At 36.7% G+C, this 11,744-nt stretch overlaps 1 long non-coding RNA gene and 1 pseudogene across 1 annotated transcript; both read right to left on the bottom strand.

The window, feature by feature from the left end:
* Nucleotides 1-3,429: 3,429 nt before the first annotated feature.
* LOC130715771 (uncharacterized) lies at nt 3,430-4,225 on the bottom strand. The gene is made up of 2 exons (XR_009011775.1): nt 4,085-4,225; nt 3,430-3,763 (listed from the first exon to the last, which is right to left on the bottom strand). It is a non-coding gene; the product is annotated as an uncharacterized LOC130715771 (long non-coding RNA).
* Nucleotides 4,226-4,367: 142 nt separating this feature from the next.
* LOC130713026 (receptor-like protein 4) lies at nt 4,368-11,673 on the bottom strand (annotated as a pseudogene).
* Nucleotides 11,674-11,744: the final 71 nt, after the last annotated feature.

Raw genomic sequence — 11,744 nt, 5'->3', positions numbered from 1 at the left:
GGAGCAGAGAGGGGGAGAGAGAGAGATGAGAAGGTGGGTTTTTGGGTCTCCCCAAAATGAAGAGAAATTGGGAGAGAGAGAGAGAGAGAGAGAGGAGAGCTGCTGCATTAATTAATATTTTAACATTTCTGGCGGTTACAAGTTGCCAAAAATTGTCAAAAACCGCAAGAAATGTTTTGACACAATAAAAATTATTTTTCTCTCTCTCCTCCACCTCATTCTTTCTTTTTTCTCTTTATATCATACCAAACAACCTTTAAATCTACTATATTTCTCACATATTTCTCTCTACTCAACTTCTCTCTTTCATACTCTCTCTTCTCTATCTCTCTTCTCTACCAAACGATGCCTATGTGAAAATTATTACAACACATAGACTTCACTCTCAACCACTCATGACCCCAGTACACCCACACTCTCCAATGTGAATATTTAACCACATCTCACAATACTCTAAAACAAGAGCATAAGAGAAAAAAAAACACAAATATGAACTTAAAGTGTTTTCAGATGCTACTGCTTTGGTGTGTTGAAATAAAGAGCATGAGATCCATATATATAGCATTGAACTCTCCCAACCCTCACTAATCTAAGCAATGTGGGACTTCTCCAATAGCTTTCCTTAATCTTTTTTCTCCTTCATTAGCAATGTGGACTTACATTGCAATCAACCCCAACAATCTCCACCTTGATTGTAATGGTCTTCAGTCTTCATTGTCTACACCGACAATCATTGTCTTCACCGACAAACATAATTCTCATTGTCTATATACCAACAAATTAAATTATAACACTCCGCTATAAAGATACGCTACACTTGGAACTAAATTATCCCAAAAATTTTCTCCACTAGTAAAAAAATCTGTGGAAGCAATTGCTTGGGTCGTGACCGACCGCGCTCAATTTTACCATTACAAATTATTTTTCATAAGATATGGATTGGGCAGGTCCCCAACCCTCTCAAGACCTATCCATCATATACATGAAGGGTGCCCCAAAACAGCACGTCCAGGACAGTGATGCTCAACTACCTAGGGACCAACTACATACTTAGGGATATAATTTAGGGATTAGGCTAATGGACTTATGGGCCAGCTCTTGTAAGGCCCATAGGTCCAAGCTCACTCATTTCTAGGGTTTTCCTCCCTACTATATATATAGAGGGTCTCACCTCATTGTAAAGTTAGCTTCTTTATTTACTCAATACATATTTGGCATTTTAGTTGTTAAAAGGCACCTTCTAGGATTCTTGGGCTAAGCTTGCTTATTTGCACTCTCTTGGTGAGTACAAAAATGTTTATAATTAAATGCAAATAATTTTTTTTAGGTAAAACAAACATCAAGTATATAATATATACATATGCTAAAAGTATACATATGATTTGAGCTTATTTTGTACTATACGTTACTAGTTAGTGTGTTTAAGTTTATGAGAAATTTATTAAAATTAGTAAGTACGAGACATGTTCATGTCATGTGAAAGATCTTGACCATTTATTACTTTTTAAATGAAATCTGATAATCAGTATTATTTCCCACAATATTTTAATTTTCTCTCTCCATATATCTATGAAAGGCCCAAATTTCATAAAAAAAAAATACTCAAATCTTCACGTGATATGATTCATGTAGGATTAACATATGAGAGGATCCAAATCCGCAATTCTCATACATGATCCGATTTAATCAAATGATTAAAAATCCAAGACGATTTTTAAAAATACTTTCATATGTGATAGGAATTGCGGATTTGGATCCTCTCATATGTTAATCCTACGTGAATCATGTCACGTGAAGATTTGAGATTTAAAAATTAAAAAAAAAAAGACTATATAAATGGAATGTAGCACTTAAGGAGTTAGAGTCAAGGGATATATCAAAATCACATAGGGAGATTTAAAAATTAAAACTCAAACAACAAACTTAACATTTAAGTCCCGAGGGTTAGCTCAAGTTGTAAGAGGACATAAGAGTTTTTTTTTTTGAAAGTAAACTGCAATTCTATTAAATGCCAATTGGCTCCAGAAGAGTTGCATCAGAAATAATGAAAGGAAGAGCGGCATCAGGAACCTCTTCAACCCATACAAAACCAGCATAGGTTGCAGCGTTCCTAGCCAAAAAGTCCGCAACAGTGTTACGGTGCGTCTAACAAAACTAAGATTAACATAATCAAAAGCAGAAACTAATAAGAGTTGGGGAGGGGAAAATCAAAGATTCGAACATTGGAAGAGAAATTTGAATTGACTTTCTAACTTACTAACAATTAACCACTAACATTTACCTATAAAAAAAAAAACTTAACATTTAAAGATGCGTAGACTCCTTCAAAACGATAAGATGCTTTATAGACATAAGGTGGTTTAGTTTTTCTTTGAAACCAAAAAAAATAGACATAAGGTTGTTTGAAGGCGTAGACATAAGGTTGATTGCTTATTGATATGTCTTGCTTTGTATAAGCAAAACATCTAAGGGTGCTAAAGCATACATCTTCCTCAACCCAGAATTAAAGCCACCTTCTCCAACAAAGAAAGCAAGGCAAAGAACAATCGTAATAAACTATAGTACAAAATAGATGAAAGCAATCAAGGTTGGATTTTTCACATCCTTGAAAATACTTTCAACGTATGTACCCAACTAAAGTAAATAAAAACAATTAGGAAACGGTAAAAGACACTTGCCGCATACAATTTAAAATGCTCTGCAGCCATGAATAAGATGGTAACTTTATGTTTTGTATGCGTGTTGCAACTGTCTTAGCTTTAGAAGATATCTTTACCTGAAAACTTCAGAAAGTAAAACAGTTACAATTTAGACTTTCATTTACAACTTAGCAAGATAGAGAACTGAACAAAATCTGGGTGGCTCCCTGATATAGAAAAAACACAGCAAGACAAAGACCTGAAAAAGAAAAAACCTCTAAAGATTAGAACCTGCTGCAAAAAAACCAAACCAAACCCTTTATTAGTCTAGGCTTCCAAAGCAAAAAGAAAGAGGAAACCAAAACGCTACAGGGAAAACACAGCAAGATTAAGACCCAACTGCATACAATAGACATTAGAAACTACTATACAAATCACAAAACCAAACGATGTTTCTGCTGCATAAAGGTCCTGATGAAAACAAAAGCTTTGAAATTGGACACTCCAGTAATTGATCACTCCCCATAATTCAATTCAAATATATTCAACAAAATTGAACCACAAGTCACTATTCTAATCCACAATAATATGCAATAGATATAAGAGTTGACTCCTTATGGTTAGGATTATTCTATTTTCTAGATTCCAAATCCTTGGGCCAGGCAAATCTTAGACGTCACCTAGAAGGGTTACAATCTGAATTTTATGGCAGCATTACAGGAGCTAATTTTGGAGAATTCTAACAATCATGATTTCCATGAAAGCTTAAATTTTAAATAGAATTCCAGCATGAACCAAGTGCTTCAAAAAATGAAGCGTAGAGTACTTAAAAGAGTATGTACACAAATAACTGATCCATTAGTACAGTCCCTGATAACCACTAACCCATACAAGAAGTCAAACTAATCCATTAGTACAGTCCTTGATAACCACTAACCCATACAAGAAGTAAAACTAATTCATTTCAATGTACTGAGATACTAAACCAAGTTGTCACAAGAAGTTATGATGCTCATGTTTCAACCTAGAGAGACTAAACCAAGATGCCACAAGAAGTTCTTTGATGCTCATGTTTCAACCTAGAGAGACTAAACCAAGATGCCACAAGAAGTTCTTTGATGCTCCTGTTCAACAAATACAAAGTTATGACTTATGAGTTATGATAATTCATCACTTAAATTCACACAACAAAATGTTATTCATGAACGATTGCACAAAAGACCATTACATGGAATTTTGACTCACTAAAAACATCTTCTCACTTCCCAAAACTAAGGAATTTTAATGGAAATGACGTTCATTTAGAGTATAATATGTAACAATTATAACCACCAATATGCAATGAATTATAAAGAAAATAGGATAATAATTAGTAATTAATAAATCAATAAGTAGGAGAAAGAAAAGGTTATAATTTAGACCTAAGGTTACACATGTGTTCTCACCTATCCTTTGACTTTTACTTGCTCTTTTGATTCTGTATTCTCGCAGATCTCCTTGGAACTGTTGTTGATTCTTGTGTTGGAACTGTTGTTGATTCTTGTGTTTCGACCAAGGGCTCATGATCCGAGTGTTCACCTTGACTCTTGTCCCCCAAGTCCCCCAACTGTATTCCACTCTCGTACCCTTGGGGCTTACGTGTGAAATATCTAACAAGAAAAATAGACAAACGGGTGATTTTTCTTTAATCCCAGAAATAAGAGTCCTATGATAACATAAATTAATATCTCACCTCCAACCGCAGAAGACTAGACAACCGATAATCAGTAGAAATCCTCCTATCCATATACTGACTCGAGCTGCTATCATCATACCAACTTTAGCACTAGCAGGAGTTACACAGGAGACTAGACTAGGTATACCACATAATCCAGAATTATTGCCAAAACTGCAGCATACAAGTGTAGATTTAACAAACAACTTAATCGTAAAGAAAGTTAAGAAGTAACAAGGAGATACAATGAAATCATACTTGAACTTGTGATTTTGAAAAATCAGAGTATCGGGGACACTTCCAGTCAATGAGTTGCCATTAAGGTTCCTGCATAAGTATTTTTTTAATACAAAACTCTTGTCTTCTTATTTGTCTTATTCAAGTTAAAAGTCCAAGCAATCTTACAGTTTTTGTAACGATGTCAACTCTCCAAGGCTTTCAGGAATTGATCCGTTGAAAAAGTTAGAAGAAAGGTCCCTGCATGTGTGCATGACATTCAAAAATAATATTACCATGATAGCCAAAGCAAGGATTCAAAACTTCCAGTAATCTCACAATGAAGCTAATATAAAGCAATTTAAATCAAAGTATTAGAGTATATGTAGTCACGTGCTGACATGGCAGTCTGTTAGTAAGTGTAATAGAATTAGTTAGCTGTAACAGACTCAGTTACTGTGTAACTGATAACTGATTCTCTCTCTTAGGATAGCTTGCTGCACAAGCTTCTCTCCCTCTATCTCTATATATAGCCTAGTGATGTTCACTGTAAGATTCACCTTTCAGAAATACAATAACAGAATACAATTTCAGTTCTTAGAGTTTTTAACACAAAGCAAGAAGAAATTGAGTCATTGACGTATAGGTGTAGAAATTCAGAATTTAATAAATTGACTGATGATTACAGAATATTGAGAACAAAAGTAATGTTGCCCTCAAAACATTAATCTTCTATTTAAAATCTTAGACATCTGATTCCTTTTCTTTCCAAACCTTTTTTAATGTAAATTTAGCCATTAACTTTGACAAATCATAGTGATTTTGCAACATGGATTTTCACTGTATTATTGCTATCTATTCCATAATATTATAAAGTTAGGTCTTTTATGTTTTCTATATAAAGACATGTATTGCTCTCAGTTATATACAAACAAATATTATTTCCCTAAAAATCTTCTCTCTCTATTTTCTCTCACTCTCGTTACTTTGCAAAACTATAACACTAAGAAGAGGGAGAACAAGAAGTCACTTACAACACTTGTAAAGTAGTTATTGTTCCAATTGAAGTCGGAATGCATCCATGAATTTGGTTACCAGATAAGTTTCTGTAATGTAATAGTAAAATAAGCATAAGGAACAAGAATGGTAAATTAAAAAGAACAATTAAAAAGGCCAGATAAATCATTCAAATCATGCAGCATAGTTATACAATCATGTGCGGAAAATGTATCATATTATATTGATTGGTAAAATGATACATGAGCAGTATTTATAGAATACAAATGACTAAAGACCTGGGCACTATTCTAGCCTAAAAATCAGGGAAAATATTCTCTCTATGAATGCTAATAACATTGACATAAAAGTCCTAATTAGCTGTACAAATCAGACTCTAATTATTCTAATTAGTGTGTTAATTAATTGCATTTGACTTTCAACACTCCCCCTCAATCTGGGTGGAAGATATCTATCATACCCAGATTGGATCTGATATTTTCATATATGTTCCTTGGAAGAGCTTTAGTCATAATGTCTGCTGTTTGTTTGCATGATGGAATGTGATCAACACCTATAATCTCTTGATCAATTTTCTCCTTAATGAAATGCCTATCAATCTCCACATGCTTTGTCCTATCATGGTGAACTGGATTCTTAGCAATGCTTATAGCAGCCTTGTTGTCACACAGTATTCTCATGGTGTAATTGGTAGGAATTCTGATCTCATCCAGCATTCGTTTGAGCCAAATTCCTTCACAAATACCTTGTGCCATAGCTCTGAACTAAGCTTCTGCACTACTCCTAGCTACTACAGATTGTTTCTTACTTCTCCAAGTTACCATATTTCCCCATACAAAGGTGCAATAGCCAAAGATAACAGGACTCGAACAGAATTGAGTTTTGCCACAGGTGCAAATGTCTCTTCATAATCCACTCCATATGATTGTGTAAATCCTTTTGCATCCAACCGGGCTTTGTACCTGTTTATACTTCCATCAGCATTGTATTTGATTGAAAATATCCACTTGCATCCCACTGGCCTCTTTCCTTCTGGTATAGTGGTGATTTCCCAAGTCCCATTTTTTACCAGTGCTTGAACTTCTTCTGTTACAGCTGCTGCCCATTCAGGTTTCTGCAGAGCTTCTTGAATGTTTTTGGGAATTTCTATGTTGTCAACAGCAGCTACAAATGACCTGTATTTTTGTGATAACTTTCCATATGAAACATATCTCTCAATAGGGTGTTGAGTACAAGTTCTCACCCCTTTTCTCATGGCAATAGAAATATAAGTGTCAGGTGCATTCATGTTAACAGGAACATAATTAGGAACAACATTACCCGTAGGGACTTCATTTTCTAGGGCCTGGTTGGACTCATGGTTCTGCGTTGGAGTTGTGCTCGACTCTACTTTCTTCCTTCTTTTCCTTTCATAAGTCTTCAAGTTTCCTCCTTGTACTTTTGGGTCTTGATTCTGTTGGGATGAAGTTAAAACTTCAACTCCATCATTTTCAGTTTCTGCTACAACTTCTGTTGTCCTTTCAATTGGCTTAGGTGTTGTTTCAGCTGGTTGAGAGGAGGCTTGAGTTGGTAAGATTTGTGCAGGTTCAGTTTGTTCAAGTACCAAAGATTGGTATTCCAAAGTTTCAGTTGGATACCTGTATGATTGCTCCCCCTGAATGCCAACTTTGGTGTAATAGGCTTGATTCTCAAAGAAAGTTACATCCATAGTGTGGTAAAAAATTTTAGTTATGGGAGAGTAGCACCTATATCCTTTTTGGTGGGGAGAATAACCAAGAAAAATGCACTTGATAGACCTTGGGTCCAGTTTGCTACGGTGGGGGTTGAGGTTGTGGACAAAGGCTGAACATCCAAAGACTTTTAATGGAATGGAAGAAAGGATTTTGCTGGCTGGAAAGGTGGTTTGAAGTGTGGATAATGGGGTCTTAAAGTCAAGGATACGGGAAGGCATTCGGTTTATGAGATATGTGGCCGAAAGGACAGCTTCTCCCCAAAATTGTTTTGGAACATTAGTAGCCGACATGATTGATCTAGTCACTTCCAAAAGGTGTCTATTTTTCCTTTCCGCAACTCCATTCTGTTGGGGGGTGTCTACACAAGAACTTTGATGAACAATTCCAACCTTTTGAAGGTAGGAAGTTAGAGCAAGATTGTAATACTCACGACCATTGTCAGTTCTAAGTATTTGAATCTTGCTTTGAAATTGTGTTTGCACCATGTTATGAAATACTTCAAAAATCTTCCCAACTTCTGATTTTTCCTTCATTAGAAACACCCAAGTGACCCGTGTGTGATCGTCAATGAAGGTGACAAACCATCTTGAGCCAGTAATGTTGTGAACCCGTGAAGGTCCCATACATCACTATGGATTAATGAGAAAGGTTGAGATGGTTTATAGGGTTGTGGTGGGTAATGACTGCGAGTATGCTTAGACAATTGGCAAGTTTCATACTGAAAATTCTTCTGGTTTTTATTGAATAATGAGGGAAAAATCTTTTCCAAGTACATGAAATTTAGGTGGCTTAATCTGTAGTGCCACAACATTACATCATTTTCACTACTTGGAACTGTTGCTACTGCATAAGAATGGGTTTTCAATTCTTCTGATTTTTCAACTTTGAGGAGGTAGAGTCCAACACACTCTTTAGCATTGCCAATCGTCTTCCCCGACTCCAAAATCTGAAATTCACACAGGTTATCGGAGAATTTAGCAACACATTTCAAATCTCTTGTAATCTTGCTAATGGACAACAAGTTACAATCAAGTTCGGGCACATATAAAACTGATTCAAGTGTAATATGTGGGGAGATAATAACTGATCCTTTACCCATGACCTTAGAATGTGTTCCATCAGCTACTCGAACAGTGTAGTTATAGGGACAAGGAGAATAACTACTAAACAAAGTTAAGTCTCCAGTCATGTGATCTGAAGCTCCTGAGTCAATGATCCATGACTCTATTTTCCCTTTGCTAGTGTTTAAGGCATATAAGAAATTACCTTTTTTAGCCACTGCAGCAGTACCACTTTTCCTGCAGTTAACATGGTCTGCTGAAGGAGTTTTTGAAGAGTCTCCATTTGTTCTTTGCTGAATGGTGATGAATTAGAGATTACCTCAGAGTTTTGGTGGTGAACCACAGTGTTTCCTCTGCCTTCCTTACTTTTGAATTGTTTGGCTTCTGGAGGTTTTCCATATATACTCCAACAATTCTCCTTGGTGTGGCCTGGCCTCTTGCATTGATCACACCAGGGGCGAGTTTTCATTGCTGGTGGCTGAGGTTGGTTTCCTCTTGCTGCCATTGCAGAGCTTTCAGTGGATGGGGCTGAGATGGATGTCCCTAGCATGAGTTTCCTCTTGCTTTCTTCCCTTCTTACTTCTGAGAAAGCTTCCCGAATTTTTGGAAGTGGTTTAGTTCCAAGGATCCTTCCACGAACCTCATCAAGATCCTTGTTTAGTCCCAATAGGAACTTGTAAATTCTATCTTTTTCGACCAGGTCCTCGTATTTCTTCTGATCCTCCGTACAACACCATTTAACTTCTTCATATATGTCCAGTTGCTGCCAATGTCTGTTGAGTATGTTAAAATACTCAGTAACTGAGGATTCTCCCTGTCGAAGGTCATGGAGTATGCTTTTTATCTCAAACACAGCAGATGTATTGTCGACATCTGAGTATGTCTCCTTCACTGCATCCCATATATCTTTTGCAGTGTCATAGAACATGAAATTTTCACCAATTTCATTTGTCATGGTGTCGAGCAGCCATGTCATCACTTGGCTGTTCTCAAGTTGCCATTTTTGAAGATTGGTGTCCCCTTTCTCAGGACACTTGAAATCTCCTGTGATGTAGCCTTCTCTTCCTTTTCCTTGGAGGAAGATCGTGACTGACCTTACCCATTGGTTATAGTTCTGGCCATTCAACTTATGACCAGTGATAAGGTGAGTAAGCCCGTCGTGTGAGCTGGTCGGAAATGATCCAGCCTCCGCCTTGAGTGACTCATCAGATTTTTGGTCTCCCATGGCTTGACGGTGCTAGGTTAGGGATGGTTCAGATCGAGCTCTGATACCATGCGGAAAATATATGATATTATATTGATTGGTAAAATGATACATGAGCAGTATTTATAGAATACAAATGACTAAAGACCTGGGCACTATTCTAGCCTAAAAATCAGGGAAAATATTCTCTCTACGAATGTTAATAACATTGACATAAAAGTCCTAATTAGCTGTATAAATCAGACTCTAATTATTCTAATTAGTGTGCTAATTAATTGCATTTGACTTTCAACATCATGTCATGGCAATGTTTTCCTAAAAGGAATGTACTTGGGACATACAGGGATTGTAGATTCTTCAATCTTCCGACGTCATTTGGTAAGTAACCCTTCAGACCTTGATTTTCAAGACCACTACAGATACAACATCAAGTGATCAGTTTGAAACTAAGTTTTCATTGGGCAGAGGCATACAGCTAAAGCACTTTTTTGCTGGTGGGGAAGGGGGGTTGAATCTTGGATTTGGTACAAAAGAAAAATATGGAGAAGTAAAAAGAGCTTACAGTCCATCAATGACCCAACGACCGCTACTTCTATCAAATTGACAATCTGCTCCAGTCCATTTATGTTGCTGCGGAAGACAAGGATCACCATTCCAACCAAACCTCGGAGGAAGCCCCAAAGCCTTCTTCAATGTTTGTAAAGCCTTAACTGGAGTAAAGGGGGAATGGTTAACTAGCAAATTCTAACAAGCCTTTAGTATATAAAATTAGATAACAAGTAAATGTAATAGAGCAACCGATTACAGGATAAAAGTTCATGTTGTACCCAATAACAAAATTAGGAGTTCGCATATGTACCTTCATCTGATACAGTTTTTGCCCCAGGCAGAATAACTTAAATATCTCAATGGCATTAACTATGACGAGACAACCTTCTTTTGGAATGAAAGTTATGATAACTTTGGTCCTATTAACCGTGACGGTTGTATTAAGTACAAGGGCAGTGTATTGCTTCCCCGTCAACTTTATGATGTCCACATCTTCAAATACAACAACACCATTTATCAGAATATTGAAGACCCTTTGACCTTTGGAAATGATTGAACTATCAATCTCAGCAAAATGTAACCAAACAGAATAGTTTCCCGGGGTTTCAACATCCAATATATATGTTAGACTAGGCTGGCTACTAGTACTAACAAGTGCTGATTCATACAGAAATTCTGGATAAAAGTTCGGCGGTAGCATAACATTTTCAATTCTAGTACGAACAGATGTAGAAAGACTGGCTTCCTCTTCCAAAGTACTTATATGGAGCCAAAATCTCTCCCCTCCATAGTGATCACTACCGTAATCAGGTAGAAATCTTAATTGTGCAAAACCACAACTCAGCCTTTTAACTGTTCTAAGTATATAAACTTGATTTTCCTGTGTGGAAAAATACGCATTATCGTCCATTTGAAGTATCTCAATTGAGAAGATTGCGGGATCTCCGTGACCAGTGTCATGCAAACATATTGAAACCGACCCCTCCATAAGAAACATTAAGACTTCCAGAAATGCTTGGTCCGCAGCATTGTTCCACCCCGATTTCAAGGAGTATAGAGTGCCTTCGATTGATACATCAAATTGTGGCACTTCTTCAATATGAACAATCAGTGCAAAAAAAATTCTCACCATGTAGTGGCCCTTTGGCACTTTATCAATTGTGTAGCAATTGTTGGGACCGTAATCTGATGGAAAATATCTCAGAGTCCCCAGCACAGGAGTGATCGCACTCGTCCTAGATGCAGTGACAGCTATGCCACCTGAGTAATATTTGTCTGCAGTCCATGCTCGCATGCGATTCATATCAGAGACATTTTGAAGCGAGCCACAACTTATCCGCATTTTAAACAACTCTGCAATGAATATGAATTGATTAGATTTTAAATAATTGTTAGTTTTATTACTATAAACTTTAGTGCATGAAGCTCACCTCTGTTGCTTACTTCGGCACGGCCAAGGGAAGCAAAGCTAAGAAGCAACAATAGAAATTGAAGCAAAGCAGTCATGGACAACCCCTCCTTCACCTTTTTCTTCTTTCTGCCCCTGCAATACAGAAAGAAAGTTAGATTAGTCGTAGGTATAAATGATAAATCAACCATTCTTGGATATCA

Source organism: Lotus japonicus, chromosome 4 (genome assembly GCF_012489685.1).
Source record: "Lotus japonicus ecotype B-129 chromosome 4, LjGifu_v1.2".
Classification (NCBI taxonomy): domain Eukaryota; kingdom Viridiplantae; phylum Streptophyta; class Magnoliopsida; order Fabales; family Fabaceae; genus Lotus; species Lotus japonicus.
Note: the sequence above shows the minus strand (reverse complement) of the source record. Positions and strands in the feature narration are given on the sequence as shown.